The following is an 11981-nucleotide window of genomic DNA, read 5'->3' as shown; positions in this document are numbered from 1 at the left end:
GAACAACTGAGTTACAGTGTTACTTAGCCATAAGTCATCAGATAAAGTTCCTTGTTAATCAAACTTTGTAGTTAACAGACAGAGTCGCACATAGCAATACCTTCCTTCAGTCTCTTGTGAAGCTGGTGAGCTGAATTGGGCTTCCTATAGGTTTCCATAATGTCAGTATATCAGCAATACTGTATTGCTTGCTGAGAATCCCTTAGTTCCTGTTGTGTTGCAGCTCTCCAAAGTGGCAGGGGAGAGAGTGACCTGGACCTGTTCAGATTTTTTTGAGAAAAGTTCTGAGCTCACTGTTATGAGGGAGGTATAAGATGGAGGAGGAAGTGGGTTGCTACAGGTAACCCAGATCTGAAACAGAAAACCTCTCTCTCCACCCTGAATTTGTACACAGTGGTATTTTCCTGCTGGGTTCCTGAAATCAGTGTCTGGTATTTGTGCCCTCCTTGCCAAGTGATGGATCCTGGGCATTTCAGGTAACAAGCTACCTGCTGTCTGAGCGGAAGTATTTAAATACCTGCTGTTTTTCATCATTCGAGTAGTTTCCCCCTATGTTTCTCCTGCTAGGGAGCAAGGCCACCATATGTACAGGGCCACATGGCCGGCAGAACGTGAAGATCACGTTTGGTGTTGGATTTATTTGATGGCATATCTCTGGCAGCTGGGCTTCTGTTGGGTTTACTTTGGCAATTCTGGACAGGAAGATACCATCATTATGCTCTAACTTATAGAATATCTACTGGCTTCCAGTCTAAGCTGAAGGGTTGAGCACCAGTGAGTGTGATTATCATCACCTAACAACTAAAATGGAATCATAATAAGTTCTCCAGATATTAGCTGTAAACCTTAGAGTTGTTCAGTTTTAAAGAGTGGTTAAAATCGTGGTTTCTGGAGTGGTTAGGCTTGGGTTTAGATCCCAGTTTCACTTATATTGGTGTTGGGCATGGAGCAAGTCACCTAGCTTCTTTCTCCAACTCTCCATTTACTTATGGGTAAAATGAAGATAAAAACAGTATCCACCTCACAGAGTTGTCTTGAGGATAAATGAGGTAATGCCTGTGAAGCTCTGACCTTATGTCTGTCATACAGTGAATGTTCAACAAACATTTGCTCCCTTGGCTTATGCCAGATGGTCCTTCTGATCCTTCTCTTGTATTTCCCCTAACCCAGTTAGCAATGCTCCAAAGTATTAAATAGCTTACAGAAAAGATGTAAGGTTTATTTTCTACTTTTCTCCTTAAATATTTTAGGAAACTGAGCTTTGCAAGATTTATGCCAAATACAAAGCAGTTCAGAGGAGTATAAATGCTGGCTGTTTTTGTAGTCCCGCCCTTAAAAAAAAAAACAAAAAACTGTAGGAGCATGAGACATGAAGACAATGTGATAGTTCTCTTTGGGTAAGTGTCCCTTTGGGGGTTATGCTTAGTTTTCTATTGGTGTCTTTAATTGTCAGGGATTTTTTTTCCATCTTTTTTGTTCCCACTGGTTATACCCTAGTTCAAGGTCTAGGCAGAAGAATGGAATCAAAGAATCCCAGATCCTTGATTTGAAAAGGGCTTGAAAGGTCATTGATTCTTGTTGCAGGTGGCAGATTGTTCTTTTGTCATGTTTTGGATGTACTCTAGTAGTTCTGGAAAGGTCTTATGAGAGAAGTGTTAAGGAATTATATGAAGAAAAGTAGATGGCTGTAGACGTATCCTCATAAGAAAGGCCATAAAAGATTTTTGAAGGAGTGGAAAAAGAAAACGATAGATTGAAAAAAAAAAATTGAAGGAAGAATAACAAGTTTGAAAATTTAGACTCCATAAGAGTAAAGTTTACATTTGAATCAGGCTGCAACCGGAAGGTTTCTGAAGGTTTTAGGAAAGAGTATCATGATGTTAAGTTTCATGAAGCACATTTTGAAAATACCTCAAGCTGAGTCTGCTTTCTAGAAGGCCCAGAAAAAAGATCTCTCTCTTTCCATGAAGCTGTTAAGGTTGTTAACATTATGATCAAGATTGTGTTTCTGAAATTATAATGTAGGGACTCTTAATTTTGCCTTGATTTTTTTTTTTAATTTAAATGAAGGATTTATCTGCAGGTTGTGAGAGTTGTAACAGTAAATAATCATGGGACTAATCATGCTATTATTCAGCCGTGGAAAAAAACCAGGCCATGATGCTGAATGGACTGAAAATACAAAGTAAAGATCTGCCTTCGTCTTTTTTCATCTCAGGTACCAAAGTTGGGGTATAAACCTTGGACTACATGTGCCCCTGTGGATCAGCACTCCTGTATCCTTTGGATAAATTCCTAGTAGTGGAAAGTTTGGGTAGTTGAGAAATTATCCTGTTGATTTTAAATTTCTGGAAAAATGAAAAATGAACGCAGGCTCCATTTTAGTCTCTGCAGTCAAACAGAGCCAGATGAAATGCCAAATTAACAGACCACATGGGCTGTTATAAACAAGTCAATCCCTTTTACTTATTAGAGCAATAGAACACGTGTAATACACTGGCCTCTTGTTACTTACAGAGTATTGCTCGTTATAGTGAGATGGAGGTGGGGCTAGTGGAAGAATATTTGCATGACAGAAAATCTATATGTGTAGGAAAGAAGACAATTTGTTAGAAAATTAGGAATGTTATTGAATGATCTGTTGGCCTGAGCTAGTTGGATTATTCACCATTAAGTAATTACTTTAGATGCAGCAGGTGACCTTGTAACCAATTCAAATATTCTAACATAGAAATCTTCCTAATTATAAATTGTTTGGTTTATTACTTTAAGAGAAGGCCAAAGAAGAGAAATGAGGTTAAAATGAAGGGATCCTGAAGGGAACACTCTATAATAGAAGCCATTTGACAGAATAAGTTCATATCACTGGAGGTGATAATTTTGTGGAAGTGTATATTTTTAAATACGGACCATGTAAATATAGGTATATTGGTTCAGAAATAGCCATTTAAATTTAATCCTAGATGCTTCTTTCTTTTTTCAACATTTATTTGTTTATTTATGAGAGGAGGCTGGGGAGACAGAGCGCTAGCACAAACCAGCATGCATGAGCAGGAGAGGGGCAGAGAGAGAAGGAGAGAAAATCCCAAGCAGGCTCCACACTGAAGCACAGAGCCTATCGTGGGGCTTGACCTCAGGAACTGTGAGATCATGACTTGAGCCAAAATCAATAGTTGGACGCTTAACAGACTGAACCACCCAGGTGCCCCATCAATGTTTCTTTCAAATGTCAGTGACAATTCAGGATTTAAATCACTTAGGTGGAAAATAACTTCACGACTTAATATCACAAGGTGGGCATGTCAATGGGTCTTGTGTCATGTAGGCACTTAGGTAACTGGTAGCAAATGCAAGTCCTTGAGAGAGGGAATGGAAGTGGGATATTAGCATTCTTGGTTCTCAATACCTTATCCTCCCCCTTTTGAATATGGTGCCATGTGGGTTTTAAGGAAATATCTCAGATCTCAGGCAACCAGCTGGATAGTGATGTGGGCAGAAGTTGAGGCCCATTATCCAGAAATTTACATATATTAAAGTTGATGAAGTCTTCCCATTGACTCTGGAAGACCTTGAATAGTTCTAACCTTTGGAGGCAAGGCACCAGATGCTGGGAGCACAGATATGGAAACAAGCAGAACTCTTCTGATTCTGCAATAACCATAAGATTATTTATTTCTCCTCTCATCCACCCTGTAGACAATCAGGATCTCTGTTTGATTGCTGAGACTCTGTCCCTACCCATGCTTGGCAAAAACGTTTTCTTATCTGTGCAATAGATAGCTGTTTCTATCATTTACTGCTTTCAGCTGACCTGTGGATATTTCACCTCTTACCCCATTCCTCCCCCACAGATGAGGAAATGGGGACTCAATTGAAACCCCACACTTAAAACAGTGTTAAATTAGGGCAACAGTGCAGATCTCTTGCCCCTAAAGCTAATGGTCTCATCTGCATCCTGATGCCACCTCCTCAGGCTTGTGTAGTGTCCCTTTCAGGAACATTTGCATTTTCTACCATAGAATGTTAAGGTTTTGACTCCTGTTAGAGGACTTTTTCACAGTGTTGAGCAGATGGTCAAGTGTTTGTGGGGTGGAGGGCCCTCCTGATCCTCCCTGAAGTCATGCAGTTTATTCTTTAGGTAACAGTCGGGCCCTATCCCCAGAATTTGAGCATATAATTGTGGTGTCATTGTCACCACAGCCTTCTAAATTGTGTGAATAGGTGAGGTGTGGCAAAGGAAAGGAGAGAACAAAGTTCTCAGTCTCCATTTTATGAGGAGGAAGCTGAAAGGTAAACATTCTTGTGAGGCACAGGTTGTGTTACATTAACAGAGTTAAGGCAAAGTCCCAGATTTTGGCCTTTTCCATCAGTGCTTTTTTCAGCAGACCCTGTAACCACCATCTCTTTTATAGAAAACTGGAAAACTTGATTTGCTAATCTAGAAAACCCTTGAGCTAAGCCCAACTCACTGTGTGGTTAACAAGGACAATTCCTTTAAAATGTTTTTTCCCCCCTTGCTTAGTGTTGCTGGCATCAGGTATAGTTATTTATATGTTTTCCATTTGCTGCTTGATTTATTTTGGAGACTGACACTTTTACAAGCTGACATCTCAGCATACAGACACTTTTTTTTTTACTCCACTGAATGCAGTTGATGCTACTTACTGGATGCCATGCCGAGCAAATCCTAGTTAAAGGCTTCTCTTTGTGTTGCAATCCATCACTCCTTTTACAGTTCTTTCTCTGGAAGAGTGTAAACTGCCTCCTAATTTTGGCATCTGCTACCTGCCTTTCTGGCTGCTTCCTGTTGCTTCCTGATATCACTCTGTCAGGTAGACACTTGAGGATTTCATCGCTACCCAGGTGTACAGCAACTTCAAAATGAGAGGTTTTGTTTAAAGCTTCTTTTGAGATCCTTGTGATGGATGAGTACTTAATAGGAAATGAGCTATTGAACAGACAACTGTTAATAAGCTACTATCAGTGGGTTGTTGCTTTATTTCCATTTGAAAAACATTTATTGTCCATCTATAATGTACCAGAAGATTTAGGAAAAAAAGTAAGGTGCTGCTTTTTCCAAGGAGCTGTCAATGTAGTAAAAAAATTGCATGATCATCTGTTTGATAAAACTCTGGAGTAAGTCAACTTGCCTACAATTTTTCCATTCTTTCTACTTTTTTCTTTTCTTCCATGTCTTTTTTTCTGGAGCCATAAAGAACACCGTACACTAGGACCTCATCCTTCTGTCTGTTGTAGAACCTTTGGACTCCCTCAGTTCATAGCTGATTAAAGTAGGGAGAAGCAATGACCCTCCATGCAATATGTCATTGCCAGTGGAAGTGGTTGAGAGCTGATGGTGTTTCAATTGGCTATTGATACATTCCTTCCCCTTTCTCCAATGTTTTCTGACAGATACATGGGAACTCAAGATATCTGTTCCAACTGAAATTGGCACATTAACTCTTTAAGGAGTGATGTTATTAAAGTGCACCCAAAACTTCTTACTGTTCCCTCAGTAGCCCCTGAACTTCTCAGTATATGCCTGGTAGGGCTTGCCCGGTCAGCCTTGGAGAAGCGGTTTTCAAGCTGATGACTGTTGAGTGCTGATCAAACCCTATTATGGACCCTATGTAGAACCAAAGTCTCTCTAGTCTAGTTTGTTTCTGGTTGGTTCAACAAAAGTGTAGTGACTGCCTACTATGTGTCTGGTACCAGATGCTGTGGGGTAAAAAGATACGTTCAGTTTTTCAGCATCTCACTAGGTAGGAGGTGAGACTGACAAATACATAAAAAGCTTTGAATACAGGGTATAGACTGTATAAGTGCTAGGCTACAAATACAATTGAAGTGCTGCATGAAGAGAAAGGAGCTCTGATGGGAGGGTCAGGACAGACTTCCTCCAAGCTGTGGGATGTAAGCTGGAAAAAGGATGGCATGCATGGGCCAAGGCTCTCTCTTGGCAAGGTTGCAGGTCTTAACTAGAGGGATGTTCCTGGAACTTTGAGGGCAAAAGCAGGGGGAGAGGAGAGAGGATTATTGTTAGGACCTATGATTGGAAACCCCAATTTTTAGTCTAGTTGTTGAGGCCAAGAAAACTCGTGTAGGATCTCTTAGATGGTATGTGTGAGAGCAGAAATATGTGTGACTGTGTTGGGGGAGGAGGGACCTTGAGACGAAGGACGGAGTAAGTGGTAACATTATTGGACTAGGTGAGGACGGCTGAGAATATAAACCAGCACTGCGGTGTGTGTCTGCAGGTGGAGCAGAGATTCCAAGGGTTTGATAGTAACTGGCTTTGATGGTGAGAGAGAAGGGGAAGAGGATTGTGTTTTCAAGCCTGAAGTGCTGAGAAGGCAGTCCCACTCTTTAGATAAGAAACACATGTAAATTTGTGGGGAGAACTGGGGGTGTTAATACTCTATGCGTCCTTGGTCTCTTGTGCAGAGGATGTTGAAAGGTCCTGAAAAATAAAGTGCCAGATAAAATTCAGGATGACATTTTAACCTACGCATTTGAGTGGGCTATGTGTAATGTTCCTCCCTGATGGCAAGGGCCGTGGCTGGTGTTGCCCACCCAGGGCTCAGTGTCTGGCAGGAGGCCAAAAAATGTTAGCACAAAAGGTTCCAAAAAGTCCTTTCTAAAGAAACATGTTAAGTTTTGTTTAATTCAATATTTTATTTGGCCCTGAACCCTTTCGGTGAAGCTGTCTTATAGATGTCGGTCAGAGAATTCTCCAGAATACACTTTAAGAAACACTGCCTTAGGGTACTAAATGATTTAAGGGTTAAATGAGTAACATAAACATTCTAAAGAGAGAGGGAATTGAGGTATATGTCTGTCTATCTATCTGTCTATTGCTTTCTCTATCTAACCAAACCAAAGGAGTGAGATCTTTGGAAGGAGTGCGCCTTGGCAAGGGCATAGCCACAAAAAAGGATGAATGGCTGACCTTTTCCCCCTCACCTGATCACAGGTTTTAAAAGACTTGCCATCAATTTTAAAACACGTCTTTAAAGCTCTAAATATGGCCCTAGGTCTTTGCTCTTTAGACTCGAGTTCAAGATGATGGTCACAAGCATGTCCTGGAGGCAGTTTTGAGCACTTTAAAAGCTTCATTTAGTTTTCAAATGTTTATGAGTGCTCCCAGCACTGTGGATGGCCAAGAGAGACTTTCAGAATTCAATAGAAGTATGAGAAACGAATGGAGCCCAGAATTTAATTATTTTTAAAAAATAGGATAATGGTTCTATTAAAGGGGAAATGTTGCAACACACACAACGCACGCAGTGACACACACTGAAGGATTTAGATTTTATCTTTTGTATGGAAACTCTTTCAGGGATGGGTAATATGCAGAGAAAGAATGTCAATGCAGCAAATACTAGTGATGTTTATTTCTTTGTTTGGATGGTTTTTAAGAAGGAGAGCAATGTTTATTGCAGCATAGCCGTTTAAAACCTAGGCCCCACTGGGGCGCCTGGGTGGCGCAGTCGGTTAAGCGTCCGACTTCAGCCAGGTCACGATCTCGCGGTCCGTGAGTTCGAGCCCCGCGTCAGGCTCTGGGCTGATGGCTCAGAGCCTGGAGCCTGTTTCCGATTCTATGTCTCCCTCTCTCTCTGCCCCTCCCCCGTTCATGCTCTGTCTCTCTCTGTCCCAAAAATAAATAAACGTTGAAAAAAAAAATTAAAAAAAAAAAAACCTAGGCCCCACTGAAAAACTGAGGCACTTTAATAATCTCTGCTTTATATATCAGTATTATAATAACTATATTCCGCAGGCACTGTATTTACATCTATCATGCCTGGAGTCAAACCTTGGATATTTCGTGGTTCTGCTACAGCACATGTTCTGTTACTGCTTACTTAATAACTAGTGGCCATGCTTGCCTCTTGTCAAAAAAGACTGTTATTTCATGAATGATTAAAGTGCTAGAAACCCAAGATTTATGGCTCTCTGGCTCAAAATGCTCGTGTGGCTCTTGTCTGATTAAAGGTACCCATCATCGACACATATTTCATTTACAGTGTAATTCTTGGGTTACCAAGGTAACATTCAGGTTAATCAGCTGCACCACACTTCGCCTAATTGAGGGAGAGCACTTCAGCTTCCACTTCAGTCCCTGAAAGATGACAATCTTTTTTTCTTTCATTTTTTTTTTCCCCCAGTATGACATTTGGAGGCTATTCCAGATGCTCTTGACTTCGGAACCATTTCCCTCTCTGGCTCTGACACATGGCATTCCGCCTTCATCCTGGCTGCTCTTGAATAACTGGCTTTTACAAAGGCCATTTCCCTATTTGTAATATGTAAATAGGGTGACACTATTATGTACTGTTCTCTGCAATTACAGTGAGGTGGTTGAAGTTATTTTGTATATTAATATCAGCACGTTGGAACGTGTTTCCCTATTTAGTCTTTTGTTCTTGGTTTCCTGACTGCCTGAGCACTTGAGATATGAGTGAAGAATTTTATCTGCAGCAGGGGATTGAGACGAGCCTGGGCTTCCTAAAAACTTTGTGCGCAAAGCTGTTAGCTGAGATTTCCAAGTGTCTTTTTAATTCTCTCCTTACTTCCTCTCCCTCTGAAAAAGTACAGGGTTAACCCGTCAGCCGGCTGCTGGTGGCCGCACTAAGGAGGCAGATACTACTTGGCATCAACCAAAGTTCTAAATGGAAAGCTGAGGATAAATGGTTTTGAACCATTGAAAACAGATGTATGGACTATTTAGCCTCCAACCTCGGGAACCCCTGTTGGAGAGAGGCAGTGTAAAAAATCATGCAAAAGCAAGGCCTCTAAAAATTATTCTCGATCTGCCCAAGGTGCTGATGTTCAATTAGATGAGTTTTGACCTTGACTAGGGAGAATTCCAAGCAAAACTGGTTATGATTAGCTGAACAAAGATCTCCCTGTTCTATAGGAGTTTACAGTCCTTCGTCTCTGCGTGTGAGACATTGGGCCTTTTTATGTGATATTTGCTACAAACATTTCCCTAGTTTGCTGTTCACTTTGCAATTTTAGTTCCTTTGAATGACTTAAAATTTATATGTAGTTAAATCAGATAGTTTTTACTTGGTAATTTCTTTCACTGTTTTAAGCTTAGAGTGATCTCTCTCCAAAACTTGGGTATTTGATACTGTTTCTTCTTGCTGTTGACTGATTAATTTTAAAGCATGACAGAACTTTTAAAACTTGCTTGGAATTGATATGGGTACATGGTACGAGGTATTGACCAAACTGGCAGCTTATCCTGCTGGCCAGTAAACTGTTCAGTGAGCCAACATTCCTCTCCTCTCCTGACTTGCGATTTCTCCTCTATCACGGATCACACATACAATTTACTCCTGAGTCCTCTGTTCCATTCTCCTGGCTTGGCAGTCCATTCTTGTGTTAGAATCATGCCTGTTTTAACTAGTATTGCTAATTGGTATTCATCAGTATGCTTATGGCTAGTATTGCAACAAGGAATGAGGATACTTTGCACTTAGTAGTTAGCAGGGAAGATTTTAATTATAACATTATTATTATTATATGGTATCCTATGAATCTGTTGGCACTTGAATGTGTATATAGGCTCAAGAAGTATGATAAAAGCATGTTCACTCAGCTTTAAACTTTGTTACATATTTAAGACTGGCATTATTGTTTGTTTGTTTGTTTGTTTTTAAGCTTCTGAAAGGGATATTCAATATGTGTGCCGCGAGATCTGGTTATAGAGAACTAAAAGCAAGCTGCCATTAAACCTAGGCGAAAACAAAGCAGAGAAGAACATGAATGACAAAAGCTACCATTTTGTGTCCAAATGTTAGTAAGACCATTATGGGCATCCTTGAGCTATAGGATTATGCCTCCTTGCCCTCTCTCCTCCTCGCCTTGTTCTCCTTTAAAAAAATTTTTTTGATGTTTATTTTTGAAGGAGAGACAGAGCATGATGGGGAAGGGGCAGAGAGAGAGGGAGACACAGAACCCAAAGCAGGCTTCAGGCACCGAGCTGTCAGCATAGAGCCCAACACGGGGCTCGAACCCGTAAACCGTGAGATCATGACCTGAGCCGAAGTTGGAGGCTCAATCGACTGAGCCACCCAGGCGCCCCTCATTCCCCTTTTAAAAATACTTTCTAATGTCATCATGAATAAGGCAGCTTTGGATAGTACCTTTTAGTTATTCAAGGAAGAAGTTATATATCCTTGTAATGATCATCATGATTGCTAGGAATTATGAATTCGAGAATGTTGATCTCTTATTCACCTTCAGCCCCAAGATCTGAATCCTTGTCTGAATATATATTGATGATGTCATACATGTTACACGAGACACAATCTCTTCTAAAACACACAGTCTGCTCTGGATTGATTACTCTGTTGACCAGAATTTATCTGTTTTCAAATAAGGATTTTTAACCAGATGTCATCTCTGCAAGTTTTTCATGTTCCAGGAATTAGCTTCTAATCTCTGTTTAGCTGAAATTTAGTTAGCAATGTTGACACCTCTGCATTTTAACACTGGGATTTCTTTGTGGGACACAATTCCTTTCAATCAACTTAATATCCCATCTTGGTCTCTAAGGGACAATAATTGAGTTTAGGCTAGTTTTAAATAGCGATAAGGACAGGGAACACAGATGGGTATTTCATTGATTAACACTAACCCTGGCCTAAGGCCCCAGTGTCAGGCATTAGATTAGGACATTATGAAGAGAATGACAGAGTTTTGGTACTTTATTCCTCTCAATAACATTCTTTCACATATTAAGTTTATCCCCCCCTAGGTAGCTACTTTATCATGCAGAAGACCTTAATCCACTGATGTGACTCTCTCTGCTCTCACTTTGATGCAGCCTCTGTTTACAAGAGTAATGCGGCCTGTGTAAGACAAAGTACTCAGGACAAGGACAGCTGAATAAGGCTTTTAGATGCACAGTGATCCGACCTAAAAACAAAACCCACACTGCACACACACACGCACACACACACACACATACACACACACACACACTCACACACTCACACTCACAAACACAGGCATACATGCATACACAAATGCTGATAAAACTGAGGCTTTTTTGGAAATGCAATTATGATGCTTGCATCCCGAAGAATCAGACATTAGGATTTCATCAAGAAGACCCTATGTTACTGATCTCCTTGTTTGGCACTTTATCTTTTCTTCACCTTTGACCTTTCTTTCAGGCTCTCTTCAAGGCATCATGAACGTAAGCCCTTGTGGGGTTCTTTTAGAAGTAGGATTGCTGCCATCCCCTCTGGTGAATTGAAGCAGCTGCCGGAATCAGTGACAAGGTTGGGTCCAGACTTGGTATCCTGGCTGGGAAAGAGATTATGGGTCAGTCCCCAGTGCTAGGATACAAAAGATTCAAGCAGTTCAGGATTTTTTGGATATCCGAAAAAGATTTCATGAAATTTGTAAAGATCTAACCGTGCATTGCAGATTTCATGTGGTCTAAATAGCTTATACTAAGTCAGGCTCTGGGTAGTCAGTAAATGGTATTTTCACAGCTATGCAGTTTTTCCAAGATTGAGCTGCACTGCAGTAGTTTAATTCTACCAAATGGTTAGTGGATGAAGCAGGTGGCCTTTTACATTTATCTGCTTTTGCTGTTATGGGGTGTCCCAACTTTAGAGGATCTCTGTCTTACACAGTGAAGATTTACGTGCTTACTTACTGTAGTTGAGTTTAGATGATCATGCAATGCCTTTTTGATCCTTTTTATTTAGAGCACTGTCAAGTTATAACCTTAGATACTAGAGAGAGTTTTTGTGTGTGTGTGTGTGTGTGTGTGTGTGTGTGTGTGTGTGTGTGAGTGCATGCATATGTATATGGAAAAAGTAGAAAAATAAACTTCCATAAAAGGAACAAAGAATATATTATAAGACTTTTATTTTGTTCTTGGTCATCTCATCTTTCACCACAATCTCAAAGAGAAAAATCTTCTTTAAGGTTTACCTAAAGTTAAGAGTTTAAAAACA

Source organism: Prionailurus bengalensis, chromosome C1, assembly GCF_016509475.1.
Source record: "Prionailurus bengalensis isolate Pbe53 chromosome C1, Fcat_Pben_1.1_paternal_pri, whole genome shotgun sequence".
Taxonomy (NCBI): domain Eukaryota; kingdom Metazoa; phylum Chordata; class Mammalia; order Carnivora; family Felidae; genus Prionailurus; species Prionailurus bengalensis.
The sequence above is the reverse complement of the archived record's forward strand: the minus strand, read 5'-3'. Positions refer to the sequence as shown.